This window comes from Nyctereutes procyonoides, unplaced genomic scaffold (genome assembly GCF_905146905.1).
Source record: "Nyctereutes procyonoides isolate TBG_1078 unplaced genomic scaffold, NYPRO_anot_genome, whole genome shotgun sequence".
In the NCBI taxonomy this organism is placed as follows: domain Eukaryota; kingdom Metazoa; phylum Chordata; class Mammalia; order Carnivora; family Canidae; genus Nyctereutes; species Nyctereutes procyonoides.
Window position 1 is genome coordinate 6,332,325 of NW_026575051.1, and position 14,908 is coordinate 6,347,232.

General features: G+C 43.5%; 1 protein-coding gene across 4 annotated transcripts in view; it reads left to right on the forward strand.

The window, feature by feature from the left end:
• The window catches only part of TBC1D22B (TBC1 domain family member 22B), an 84,455-nt gene that overhangs the window by 59,209 nt on the left and 10,338 nt on the right, over positions 1-14,908 (forward strand). Inside the window, exon 13 of one of the 4 annotated variants that reach the window (XR_008665068.1) lies at positions 4,546-4,662. The exons of the other annotated variants lie outside the window; for them this stretch is intronic. The gene's annotated coding sequence lies outside the window, so the exon portion shown is untranslated. The remainder of the gene's footprint in view (positions 1-4,545; positions 4,663-14,908) is intronic. 4 annotated transcript variants of the gene reach the window in all.

The window sequence follows — 14,908 nt, forward strand, 5'->3', positions numbered from 1 at the left end:
AATAAAAATTTAAAAAAACAAAAAACAAAAAACAAAAAAAAAATGAATGGAAGAAGAGCCATAAGAATGTCTTAAGCAGAGGAGGATGATCTGACTTCACATGATCTGACTTATATTTTTAAAGGATCACTCTGGCTTCTATGTAGATTGTAGGTATGGACAAAGGTGGAAGCAGGGAGACCACCCAGTAGGCTGTTAGAGTCCTCCAGGTGAGATGTGAGGGTGGCTTGAACCTGCCTGGCATCAGTGGGGATGTGACAAGTGGGCAGATCTTTGTGTGTGTGTGTGTACGCATATATATTAGATCATATATATATTTTGTTAATAGAGCCAACAGGATTTCCTGATGAATTGAGTCTAGAGTAGGACAGGAAGGGTTGAGTCAGGATGACTGAGTTTACAAGAAGGCTATAGGAGGAACAGGTTTATGGAAGACTTTCAGGAGTTCAGGTTTGGGCATGTCGAACTTGAACTTCCATTAGACACCCAAATGGAGATCTAGATAGGCAAATAAATCTTATGAGTTGAGAGCTCAAAAGAGAGAAAGAGGTCTGGATTTGACATGTATATTTAGGAACCTTTGGCTAGATGGTCCTTAAAGCCAGGACAGTAGAGACCTGTAAGGAAATGAGTGTGGACAGAGGAGAGGAGAAGTCCAGGCCTGAGCACTACCACACCTTTGTGAGACAGCTGGGGAGAAGAGGTAGACAGAGCAAAGGAGACAGAGGGGGGTGGCCAGGGAGAGTGGGGTAGCCCGGAAGCCTTGGCTAGGGATGTGAAGAAGACGGAGGGTACGTGTTAAACGATGGAAAGCCAAGCTGCTGTTCCAAGAGGCCCACAAGAAGGGGTAATGGGGAATTGGGTTCGAGGAGATGGATTGCGAGGCTCTGCAGTCTTCAGAGACAGGCCTGGAGCTTGTTCATAGTTCTTCTCTCTGGGGTAGGCTGGGGGGCTTGTCTTTCTCTGCTTTGCGCATTTCTGGACTAAGGGATTTCTCCTTCCTTCCTTCTCCCTCCCTTTCTCCTTCCCTCCCTCATCTATGACTCTTAAAAGCAGGGGGGAAAGCCAGAGAAGGTCAACTGTTCTAAGTTCTAACTACTAACATAGGTGTTCTCAAGAGTAACAGAAGGCTTTCTGTGATCCCAGAGCTGTACCTCTCCGTAATTGTCGTTAGGTGGTTAAAGAACAGAAGTCCGCTCAGTGGATAGATGGAAAGACGGGACCCAACTTGCCCAAGTAAGGGCTTTGGAAGGCAAAGGGGAGAGCGGGCTTCTGTGAGTAGATGCTAGCTATGGTGCCGAGGCCACAGGCAGCTGGTAAAGAGCCACAGCTTCTGCCAACAAGCAGCATATGTGACATCCTAGGATAAATGAGCATGAGGGGCTGGAATGGCCGTGTGCTGGGGTAAGCTATCAATTTTGATAATGTGGTTGAGGTGGAGCAGGATTTCAAGAGGATGAAGTCTAATTTAGTTATCATGAGCCAGGCTCAGAGGGCCTTGTCATATGTGATAAAAGTGCTTCCCAGATTAGCTCAGAGAGGTGGAGATGATTCCTGGAATGGCTTTTAGCAGTTCACAATATTGGCAGAGCGTAGGACCATAATAGTCTGTGACTTTAAAACTACGCTAGACATAGAGATGTTCTTCTTTCCTGGGTTGCATATTTGATTATCTGATGGATTTGAGGTCTTTCTGCAGTAACCCACAGAATGACAATGAGGATTGTGCCTGCTGCTCTATTAACACGTAACTTAGTCTACTCGAGGAGTGTCACCTTTTTCTTTTAGACGAAATGGAAGGGACAGTTAAACTGGATAATCTGCAAAGTCCCTCCCAGCCCCACAGTTCCATGATGTTATGGCTAAGAAAAGAAAACATGCCTGGGGTCAGATCCTAGCTCTGCCACCTTTCTAGGTGTGCAACTTTAAGCAAAGTAACTTGACTTTCTGTGCCTCAATGTTCTTACCTGTAAAATGAGGATAAGAGTACCTACCTCCTAAGGCTATTGTGAGGATTAAACAGTTAATACACATGAAGCAGTTAGAATGGTGTAGTTGCCCTACAGCCTCAGAACAGGGCGCTTATTATTATTATTGCTCCCTGAAATGTACTCAGTGAGGTGAAGACAGTTTTAGGAACCACGTCTGAGTAGATGTGTGACTTTTGAGTAAACCATGTGACTTACTTACCTGATCCTGGGAGAAACTACCAAGCTGGTTGAGCAAACAGGACTGGAGAGGGGGTGTCAAAGGGTGTGGGGCAAAGGGCAGTGTCACAGCTGTGGCAAAAGCCCTCAGAAGGAAGGGCACCTACTTCTCCTTAGCTGAGCAGATATCTGGATTCACATTGCCTGGGAGAGGGGACCAAGAACTGATGACAGGAGGATCACTTGAGGATATTTCCTTCCTGAGACCTCTGAGCAAGGGGACCTGAGGCAGCTCAGTACACAGAAGTAGTGGCAGGATGGCCCATCTTCTGAGCCATGGACCTCTTGAAATGAGAGCTTCTAACAGATCTGGGCCAAGGCTCTTTCATGGCATGGGGGTGCCCCTTGGCATTTCTGGCTTTCAGCTTGGGCTGGTCTAATGGAAGGATCATGATAATATTGGGGTGAGGCTTACGGCATTGTTTTTATAGGCCCAAATGGTCAGATACTAGCAATTTCATAAGGTTCAATGGAATAACAAAGAATTCTTAGCACTTTAATGTGTTCTAAGCACTAACCTAAATGCTTACTGTGTTAATTTAATCCTTGCAATAGTCCCACAAGGTAAATCATAATAACTGCACCCTCCTTCCCATTTTACAAATGAGCAAACTGAGTCTCAGCGAGATTAACTAACTAGCCCAAGGTCACCCAAGGAGTAAGTGGTTGATACCCAGAATCCGTGCCACACACATGGATTGTGTTATTTTGCCTCTGCCTTAGGGGCCTGGCCAGACAACTGGGGCACTTGAGCTGAATTCACACAGTAGCTACTCAAGGTTCCCAGGCAAGGATCTGCCCTGCCTGCCTCAGGCACTGCCTCCTCCTCCCCCTCTCAGGGCTTCTTCTACCCTCCACCATTCTCCCCTTTCATTGACAATCACTCTCAGACTTTCTTCTCACAAAGTAAATGTTTAACAACCTCTTCTTGTTCTACTATATTGACTCCTGGGTTTTTCTTCTGCTGCTGCCAGAAGGACCTGTGACTTCTCACTCCTCTTCCTGCCCTCCCTCCTTTGTCTCCGTGGGAAGATGGAGCCCAGGAGCCCGAATGACCACCATGCCTGAAGGCAACAGGGAGTTCTGGGCTGTGTGCAAGTTGCTGGAGCTGCGGGTCTGGGCCTCTGTCTGGGAAGTACTGGAGCCCCACCCAGGCCCTGAGAGAGCCACCAGCGCTCTAGGGGCTGAATGTCAGATGCAGGAGGGGCCCCAGGAGGAGGGACTCCACTCAAACCAGGGTTTTTTTGTTTTTGTTTCTGTTTTTTAAGATGTATTTATTTATTTTGGAAAGAGGGAGGGAGGGGGAGGGAATGAGTTGGAAGGAGGGGCATAGGGAGAGGGAGCCTGACCAGGCCAAGGATCAGGACTTGAGTTGAAGGCAGATGTTTAAACAACTCAGCTACCTAGGTGCCCCTCAAACCAGGTTTTTAAAAAAGTGTTCTCTATTTTTTATTTTGAAATAATTTTATACTTATGAAATGTGGCAAAAATAGAGTTCCCAAATAGTCCACTCATATCCACTTAATGTTTACATCTTCTATACTATAATTAACCAACCAGGAACTTCAAGTTGATAAGATATTATTTATCTACAGACCTTATTTGAATTTTACCAGTTTTCCCATTAATGCCTTTTTTCTAGACCAGGATCCAATTTAGGATCCTAATCTGGGACAGTTCCTCAGTCTTTGTCTTCCTTGACAAAGAAAATTTTCAAAACTTTTAAAGAGTAGTGATTATTTATTTTATAGGATGACCTTTACTTTGGGGTTGTCTGATGTTTTCTTACAATGACATTGAGAATCATACCTTTTGGGGAAGAAACCACAGAGGTGATGTGTTCTTCTCAGGATCTCATATCATCTGGAGGCCCATGGCGTTGGCATGTCTCATTCCTCCTGCCCTTAATCACTTGCCTTAGGTTGGTCTCCAGACTTCTCCACTGTAAAGTTACTATTTCCCCTTTGGTAATTATTAAGTATCTTCTGGGGAAACACTGATACTATATAATTCCACTGTTTCTCATCATTATGTCACCCACTAATCTTAATATCCATTAACGGTTCTTGCCTGTAAGATGTTTGCCTAATGGAGATTTTCTATTTTCACCACTTCTTCTGTATCTATTAGTTGCCATTCTTCTGTAAGGGAGAGCTGTCCCGGTCTCCCCTTTATTTATTCAAGTATTTATTTATATCAGTATAGATTAATGGATGTTTATTTTTTTTCATGGGTTATTAGACACTCATTATTTTGCTATTTAGATTGTCTCAGCTTTGGCCCTTGGGTGCTCCTTTAAGATGTCTTTTGATCCCATCTCTTTTTTTTTTTTTTTAAGATTTTATTTTAGAGAGAGTGCACGCATAAGCAGGGGGAAGGCCAGAGGGAGAGAGAGAATCTCAGACTTCACACTGAGCGCGGAGCCTGACGTGAAGACTTGATCACAGGACCTGAGGTGAAATCAAGAGTTGAATGCTCAACACACTGAGCTACCCAGGCATTCCATGATCCTGTCATTTTTAAAGCACTTCCTTATTTTCTGGTGCCATGAGATGTTCTTAGCTTACATTTTCTTTGCCCCACCTTGGAATCACCCATTCTACAAGGAGCCCTGGTTAAGCCAATATTTTGCTCCTAAAAAATATTCAGAGGTATCATTATAACTTTGGAAATAAGATTGTAGGAAAACATTTATGTGAAGTCCAAGAACAGGTAAAATTTTTTTCAAGATCTCTGTCAAGTCACTGGTTGTGGAGGGAGTATTGACTGGCGAGGAACATGAATCTTCTGGGGCCCGGGAAGTGTTCTCTATCTTGATCTAGTGGTGGCTACATACATAAAAATCATCCAGATGTACACTTAAGACTGTGTAGTTACTGTATGTAAGTTATGCCTCGCTGAAAAAGTAAAAAAAAGAGTTGTAGCAGAGTGCATGATAGAAGGCCACATGGTTCAGTTTGCGATGAGGCCACCATTGAGGAAAGTAAATAATGGAGAAAAACTAACACTAAAATCTGCCTATTAGGGTCACCTGGATGACTCAGTGGTTGAGCTTCTGCCTTCACCTCAGGGTGTGATCATGGGGTCCTGGGATCAAGTCCCCCATCAGGCTCCCTGCTCAGCTGAGAGCCTCCTTCTCCCTCAGCCTCTGCCATTCCCCCCACTTGTGCTCTCTGGCTCTCTCAAATAAATAATAAAAAAATTAAATCTGCCTACTAAATAGACAGTTGGCCATGTAATAATTACCTAAACCAATGTGGATAAATTCTTCCTTTCTCACATAGGAATCTTGGTATTAAGTGAGGATCCTGATGTTATTTGTCTCTTGGGTGCTTGAAGGGAAAAGGGTGACCCTAGGATTTAGGGCTACTGACTGTGAGGAGAGTGGCTGTGCAAGAGACTGTGTGACACTGAGTGTTGGGGGTGTGACGGATGGATGACGGTAGGACACCCTGGCAGAGGGGAAGTTTTGGTGGTAGTCAGAGGCAGGTCTGCCTTGGATGTGAGCACCCTGATCATAACTGGCAAGTCTCCTGTGTACAGCTGTGTGCTGCCAAGGGAGGGACTGGATGCCTCTCTTCCCCAGCTGTGAGCCTAGAGAGAGCTCTATCGCCCAGGGAGGCCTATTAAGGTGTCTTGCTGCCACCACTGGCCTTCGAAGGAGGAGGTGAGCAAAGGGCACTGTCTGGGGACCTAGCCTGAGCAGCTGAGAGCTGGAAGGCCTGCTGCCCCACACAGCCCTCCTCAGCACTTGTCCCTGGCCTGCAGTTTGCTGGGCGCCATCTCCCTGGTGGTAAGGTAGGGAGAGGACATGGCAGCTGCAGCCAGCCACACAAAGATCTGCCACGGCAAATTTTCCTAGCAGACATGCAGCCAGAGCGAAGGCCCTGTAGAGGTAGGAGATTGCGGTGTTGGCGGAGGGAAGAGGCAGAGAGAAGGCAGTGGGGCACAGTAGGAGGGGACAGTGCTGCAAGACCTGATTCTGGGCTTGACCCTAAATCAGGGGGAATCTTTGACCCCCTTTCTTCATCATATCAACAGCCCGGCCCTAGAGCCTGGCCCAGGAATGTCTGGGCCTTGACTTGCACTGCCTGCTCTCTGGAGATGGAAGGAGACGGATGCCTGGGTCCCACCCCAGGAGGCCAGCAGAGTGAACTAGGGAGTCACAGTGAATCATAGCAGAGACTGTACTTTCCTGCCCTTTGGCTAAGGCTGAAGCTGGAATGTTAAATGAGCTTGCAGAGCCACAGAATTTGATCACCGGAAAACATGTTTTTATTCCTGACATCCAGCAATAGAGTACATCATCAGGGCAGATTGTGGGCGTCAGACTTTGGGAGAGGCTTCCCAAAGCAGGTTAACAGGTGAACCCAGGACAGGAGATTGTTGAATGAGTTCTGTGAGTGAGGGAATGTGTGGCAGGCCCTCTGTGGGTCAACACACCACCACATAGTTAGACCAAAACAAAAGGAGTTGCTGGAAGGGAGAAGAAGACACTTCCAAAAATCAAAAATACAGTGTGCATTTAGAAGAACGTGAGTTATGCTGAATTGTGGGTACTCGGGGAAAAAAGTGTGCACAGACCACCTGTACAGGTTGGCAGCGGTTCCCCGGTGATGGGCAGCAGCAGGGTGGGAACAGCTTCCTGGAGAACTGGAGACCAGCAGCCTCCTCATCTGTGAGCACTCTGGAGAATACCTGGGAATTATGAATAAAGAGGACAAGCAGGTTCCCGTGAGCAGTGTGCCCGGGGTCTTTGATCTGATTTGCTCCATCAATGTCCCAGAGCTGCCACAGACTTTAGAAAAATTGAATGTAATACAACAAGTCTGGCTTCAGATGAGTGACCCTGAGAATACGGTGGCTATGGCCTTCATACCCACCCTCCCGCACTATAGCATGCTGTCCATCAAGGTCAGGCTTTGGTGATCCCTACCCCAGCATTTCAAGAGAGACATGTACATTACACCAGGGATCCATTCCTTGGAGCACGCAGCATACAAGCAGTAAGATAAGAACCTGGTGGCAGCAATCCTGAACAACAATCTGCCGGGGGGTTGTAAACCAGTGACTTTTGGCCAGTTCCTGAGCCTGGCTTCTGGCCCCCAGCCTCGCCCAGGGCAGGCTTATGGCCTCTTTTTTTCTTGAACCCCTGATAAACTACCATTTTGTATTTTGTAATAAACCCTTAGTTTATATTAGAGAGCAACAAAGAGAAAGAGAGGAAAGAAAGAAAGAAAGAGAGAGAGAGAGAGAGAGAAAGAAAGAAAGAAAGAAAGAAAGAAAGAAAGAAAGAAAGAAACAGAAAAGAAAGAAAATTTGTACTAAGTAACCCACAGGGAGCCTGAAAACTATTCCACTATGAGTGGGAAAGGTGTGTGTGCGCCTGAGTCAGGCGCATTTACCCACCTGGGATTTACCCATCATTGCCCCAGTCTAAAAAGTCATCTTAGAAAAAGCAGCATCGCTGAGAACCCAGAAGAGCATGGGACCCACAGGATGTTGGACAGGTGCCAACAAGGTCTTGGCTCCAAACTGATTTTGAGAAGCACAGTGCAGGGTACTCCAAAGGCTAATAATCAGAATTCCTTCGTATAAAAAGAGAACCGACAAGGAGTCAGTGGGGCCAGCTGATGACCCTAAACCAAAGTGGCGGCTGATCTGAGAATCTGCCTTCATCCTGCAGAAGAAAACCTTGGAGACATTCCTATTCTGCAGGTGTCTTGTGGGAGGCAGGCCAGAGTTGTTCAATGCAAACAGTGCTAAGCCTACAAAGTGTCCCAGGCCTAGATAACAAACAAGATATAAGTAAATCCCTTCAACCCAATGGCACCCACCCACCACTTCTGCAGATACTTGAGGGTAGGATTTCGGAACGTTGTCCAATGCAGGCCCCGTCTTTACAGACATCCAGCGAATTGTCAGTTTGAATCCTACCCAGGGAGCCCTGGGAACTGAAGATCTTTCACCCAAAGCAGGCTGGCGTGAGGAAGGGCACAGTCCGTAGACATAAAACATACCGTTGAGGGGGACACAGCATAGCCTTCTCTGATGGGAAACTTGCTAAATGCACTTTGGCAGAAAACCAATGAACACTCTCAAAAAGTTTACATTCAAGGACGTGTTTTTGGAAGTTTATATTGTAACCAGGGGAATTGTTTTGCTACCTCGCTGATTTTCAAAACGAAGGATTTATTTTAAAGTGCTGCTTATTTGACTAAGAAAATATTTTTACATGCTTGAATACACTTTACATTTGCAAAGGGTGTTCCAGTATTGCTAAGTGATTTTACAGACAGTATCTTACTTAATAGTGTATATTTTATGTGGTCTTTAAATTCTTTGCTGTTAATCATTCCATATCCTGTCTGGTTGTGCTTGGTTCTTATCACTGAGTAAAATCAAGCAGCTCTTCCACGTCTCCTTCAAACAGCCTCTACTATGACTTCCTTTCTTCTTGTTCCTACTATATCCTGCCCCACTTCTCTTCTTACACCAGGGCAAGCAGTGTATATTGTAGTGGTTATGTGCACTACCTCTAGAGCCAGAGTGCCTGGGTTCAAATTCCAGCCCAGCACTACTGTGCGACCCTGGGACAAATTCCTTAATCTCTCTGCCTCGATTTCCTTATCTGTAAAATGGAAGTGATATTATGCATCTCGTAGAGTTGATGTGAAGATTAAGTAAGTCAATAGAGAGCACATATAAAGCACTTAGAGCCCCATCTGGTATATAGTAAGTGCTCAATAAATGGTAACTGTCACTATAATGATTATTACCCTTGATGTTCTTCATCTAGGATGAAGTTCTTCCATCTATTAGACATACTCTAATGGGCTTCCCCTGTACCTTTTCCATATGGGGTTATAACCTCTATCCCTTCTCCTTTGGCTCATTTATCTTATTATCATTTCCTCCACCCCCATAGCTCCAATTCCTTTTCTGCTATACTCCTTTTCCTTTAGGATCCTCTGGATTCTCAGTCGGTACCAAGGTCAGGCTATTTTCTGCTATTTTAGCCATTTCCAACTTTTCTTTGGTCCCTTCCTATTTATTTGGAGCTGCTCTCTGCTGTTTGCGCCATAAGCTGTCCTGTCATGACTATTGTATTTCATGCCATTGCGTGTCATGCTTTGTGCTCCCATGACTGGCTTTGTAGTAAATCTTCAGTTATTCCCTGCCCCACGGTATATATTCTCTATTCCTAGATAAAAGCACCTGATTTGTGATTAATACCTTCTTCCCCCAGCCACTTAGTTTCTAATTTTTTTCTACTATCCCAAATTTATCGATAATGCTTTGGGCCGGGTTTCCCATTGGTGCGGCTCTATGATAAGGGGTGCAGTTCCTAGGAATAGCCACTAGGTGGCAGAGTGCCTCCTCATGCTGCGCCTTCCTGCCTAGGGGCGCACAGGCGTGTTAATTTGGCCAGGATTAAATTTCAAGGCTTCTTGGAGGTTTCTAGCAAGGTGAGAGGAGTTGGAAATTATAGATTGATTCTATCCCAGCAAAGAATATTCTCTTCTAGAGAGATTACCCCTATATCGTTAATCAATTGTGCAGGCATAGGTATTCGTTATAGAAAAATTAGAACTACCAACAAGCAAAGAGGACAAAAGACCAAGTACCTGAACCCTCACCACACACAGATGATAGATTTCCTTCCAGACATTTCTCCATGCAAATCTATACAAATAAATACATGCTGTGTGTATATAACCATTAATGCAACCATTTTATATACTCTTGTTTTGTAACCCCTTTTTATCACTTTACAAAATATGGTGGATGTTCTATCATGTCAAAAACTGTACATCTACATTTCCCCCATTTTTGTACTTTTTACACATTACATGAGTACATGGTTGTACAAAAACTGTGAAAACATTAAAATACCGAATTGGCTACAAGATATTTTATTTTATAGATTTACCTTGATTTATTTAACGAAAGGTCGTTCACTGTCTGTGTAACATCTAGACATTTCCTTCCTTGGGATCTCACTGTTTGGTCTGCATCCCAATAATGCTTTTCTTCCTTTAAGAGCTTTTTAATCCCTCTAGTGGTAACCCCACACCTGGTTGCCTACTGGGATCTTTGAAGAAATGTTATTCCCAGGTCCTACCCAGGTTTTTAGAATCCAAAACTCCAGGGATGAAGCTTGGACCCAAGCATTTCTAAGAGTTCGTACAGTCGATTCACTTTTGCAGCCTGGTTGGAACTGCTGGCTGTGATGATAGGTAGGATAAACACTTGAAACCCCAAGGGTTTCATTGAGGCTCGCAAGTTCCCAGGATCTTTTTGCTTATGTTCTGGATGAGGCTAACCATGTACCATTCCTTTAGCTCCCCTTCCATGGAGGGCAGGGGTTGGTTCTGAGTCAATGAAGTATGTCCTCAAGAAATAGGATAGCAGGGCACCTGGGTGGTTCAGTCGGTTAAGTATCTGCCTTCGAATCAGAGAAAGACAAACATTATATGGTCTCATTCATTCGGGGAATATAAAAAATAGTGAAAGGTTTTAAAGGGGAAAGGAGAGAAAATGAGTGGGAAATATCAGAGAAGGTGATAAAACATGAGAGACTCCTAACTCTGGGAAACAAGGGGTAGTGGGAAGGGAGGTGGGTGGGGGGATGGGGTGACTGAGAGATGGGCACTGAGGGGGCACGTGGCGGGATGAGCACTGTGTGTTATACCATATGTTGGCAAATCGAACTCCAATAAAATATACAAAAAATATATATACGTCTGCCTTTGGCTCCCTGCTCATGATCTCTCTCTCTCTCTCTCTCAAATAAATAAAGTCTTAAAAAAAAGGAAATAGGATAGCAATTTGACCTCACCCAGCAGGTTGGTTGAAAATGGGACTGAAATTCTATAATGAAAAAGCAAATTGTACTGAGAGAGAGAGAGAGAGAGAGAGAGAGAGAGAAATGTTTTCCAATGAATAAGCTAAAAATAGAAGATTAGCATTAAGATAGATACTTGGGTATTAAACTTACTCTGGGGAAGCCTGGGTTGCTCAGTGGTTGAATGTCTGCCTTCGGCTCAGGGCATGATACCCAGGTCCCAGGATTGAGTCCTGCATCGGGCTCCTTTCATGGAGTCTGCTTCTCCCTCTGCCTTGTCTCTGCTTCTCTCTCTCTCTCTCTTTCTCTCTCTCTCTCTCTCATGAATAAACAAACAAAATCTTTAAAAAAATAAACTTACTCTGAAGGGAAGTATAAGAATTCTTATTTGCTGTGGTGGGAATCAAAAGAAGGGCAAGCTACAAGAGCAAGGGACTTTAACTTAGGGTCTATGTTTAGAAGTCAGGGGATCCCTCCAAAAAAAAGAAAAAGAAGTCAGAGGACCCCTAGAAATGAATGGAAACATAATATCATCTTTATTTCCAATAACCCCAAACTCAAAGTAGCGTTTCCAACAATGATGAATGTAGCCAAGAAAACACAGTAATATGTGCAGTACCAACTTTTGTCACTAATTGCAGAAATTTACCTATCCTACGAAGTTGTTACAGATATCTCAACATTGTTTGTGTTCGCTACTACTTTGAAATAATGGTATTTAATCTGCCATTAGATCTTATTCTAGAATATATTAATAAAGCACATCTATGATGGTATCATAAATCTGTGTAAAAATATTTTAATAATTGTTTCAATTTAACTGGTCTTCTTTGTGATACTGTGTGTTTTATGTATTTAAAACCGTCATTCTGAAAAGGGATCCATGGGCTTCTCCAGATAGCCAAAGAGTCTGAAGTACAGAAAAGGTGAGGATCAAATTAGAATAGTTGCATTACAAGGGCAACATTTTTTTTTAAAGTTTAGATTAAAGGGATCCCTGGGTGGCGCAGCGGTTTGGCGCCTGCCTTTGGCCCAGGGCGCGATCCTGGAGACTCAGGATCAAGTCCCACGTCAGGCTCCCGGTGCATGGAGCCTGCTTCTCCCTCTGCCTGTGTCTCTGCCTCTCTCTCTCTCTCTGTGTGTGTGACTATCATAAATAAATAAAAAAAAATTTAAAAAAAAAGTTTAGATTAAAAACAAAAACAAAAAACAAGGTAGACATAGAACAGGCCAAGACAACCCAGGAGAATTGTTAACCATGAGAAAAGCGCCCTCCAGAGATGTTTAGATTAGCTGACAGCGTTTTTAAAAGCAAAGGTAGTATCTGGGTGGGTTGAGTGAGTATCAGTAACTAGCTGAGTAATGAATCTGCTTGAATGAATTTCAGTAACAAGAATGCAGTGGTAAGGGGTGGTTACCTGCAGGGTTTGGGAAATAGAAAGTGGATGCCAGCCACCAAGATGGGTCGGGGAGAGGAGTATGAACATAGAGAAGCGTGTAGCGTGATTCCTTTCTCATTGTGTTCTTCCCGTGAGCTCATGACCATTTTGACTTAAGGCTTTTGAGTTCTGTACTCAAGCTTCGAGATCTCAGGAAAGAGGTTTACAATGAACAAAATGTGTTTGTTCAGAGTATGCAGTGCTGGTGGAGATCTAGGGAAATGAGCATTTTTCTGGAATGCATTTTCTGAATGAGTGTTAAGTACCTTTAAAATGTTTGTGTTCTTTGACATAGTAATTTCATTCCTAGGAATTCAGCCCCAAGGAAATAATCTAAAATATGGCTCTATGCACAAGGCATTCGTTATAATTTCATTATAATGAAAAACCAGAAATAATTAAGTACTCAAAACAGGAAGATGTAAATTATGGTATATCTGCATCATGAGAAATTCTTTGGCCAAGAAAGTACCTATGAGGAGTTTTTAATATTAGAGGAAATGTTTATGATAAATGCTAAACAGATTCAAAATTATATAGAGAAAGTGTTTCAACTATGGAAAATGTGCAGAAAAAGGAGTTTCAGAAGGAAATATGCTAGAATGCTTAAAAGTGACCTCCTCTTGATTATGAAGTTACAAGTAATTTATTTTTTGCTTTTTTACTTGTTAGTATACAAAACCACCACAGAATATTCTGCTGTATAAGTAATATATAAAAACTGTATAGTTGGGGCTCCTGGGTGGCTTAGTCAGTTGAGCATCCAACTCTTGGTTTTGGCTCAGGTCATGAGCTCAGGATCCTAAGATAGAGTCCCTTCCCCATCTCTGCTCAGCAGGGAGCCTGCTTGGCATTCTCTCCCTTGGCCTGCCCCCATGCACTCCCTCGCTCTCTCTTTCTCTCTGGAATGAATGAATAAATCTTTTTCAAAAAATTTCATTGTAAAAATTGAAAACACAGGGTTGCTCAAATGATACAGAAGTGTAATGGGAAAAATGTGAAAGTCTCTTGTCGCTGAAGGTAACCATGGTTAACAGTTTACCTCCTCATCTTCTAGATGATTTTTTGTATACATATAGAAATATATTGTTTTTCTTATTTACCTAAGGGGGGTCATTATATAAGTATTTTTCTACGATGCTTTTTTTTTTTTTACTCCTAAAAATGTCTTAATTATCTTTCCACCTCGGCGCATGTCCTTCTCCTTCATTTGTTCTGTGTGCTGCCATGTATATCATGATGTGGATAACCCCCGCTGTTTGAAGCAGTGGTGCATGCAGTGAAGACCTTTGTGGGGGAGTGTAAATATTTCCTTAAGACAGGGAGACAGAGGTAGAGTTGCTGGATCAAAGCCCATGTGCATTTCTAGTTTTGATAATACAGCCTGTGTTTATTAAGATGATATAAACTTGTCTACTGTAACCAAGACCCTAGAACTACAGGGGCTTAAAACAAGATAGTTGTTTACTTCTTGTTTAATAAGTAGTCTAAGTGTAAGTCCAGGACTACTGTTCCGCCACCAAAGTGCCAGGGACTCAGATTTCTTCTGTCTTGTTGCTCTGCCATCTTCAACACACGGCTTTAATCTTATGGTCTGAGATAACTGCTTCCACTCTTCCATTGGTATCTACTTTCTGGGAAGTGGGGAAGGAGTGGTCTAGGGCAGAACCCAGGGCTTACACTGTCCCAGGATTGGGATCTTAAGCATCTTGGCCATACATAGTAGTGATGTGCCACGGGCAGCTTTGTGCACAGCTAAGTTTCTAAAAGCAGAAATCTCATAAAAGATATGCAAGACCTTTACACTGAAAACTACAAAACATTGCTGGAGTGTCCAGATCAGCTAAAAGCAAGGTTTTTAAAATATTCGTTGCAGGGATCCCTGGGTGGCGCAGCGGTTTGGCGCCTGCCTTTGGCCCAGGGCGCGATCCTGGAGACCCGGGATCGAATCCCACATCGGGCTCCCGGTGCATGGAGCCTGCTTCTCCCTCTGCCTATGTCTCTGCCTCTCTCTCTTTCTCTCTCTGTGACTATCATAAGAAAAAAAAAAATACTCGTTGCATGTGGGTCGGCCATGGGCACTCTTCCCATTACCTTTCCATATGACTCACCTGTTTTCCTATTTGGTGCTCTTTATTTCTTACTGATTTGTAGGGACTCCTTTTTGATTACGGATGGTAACCTTTTGTCTTTTAAAGTGTTACAAAATATTTTAGTCAGTTTCTTATGTCTTAACCTGATTTTCGGCACCTCTTGACATATTGAAGTTATATGTAATCAAGTCTGCCTGTCTCCTTATGTCTCTGGGTTTTGTCTTGCTATTTATAACATGACTCTTGACCTCAGGGCTGTGGGTTCAAGCCCCATGTTGGGTGTAGAGATTACTTAAAAATAAATAAGTAAACAGACTTTTT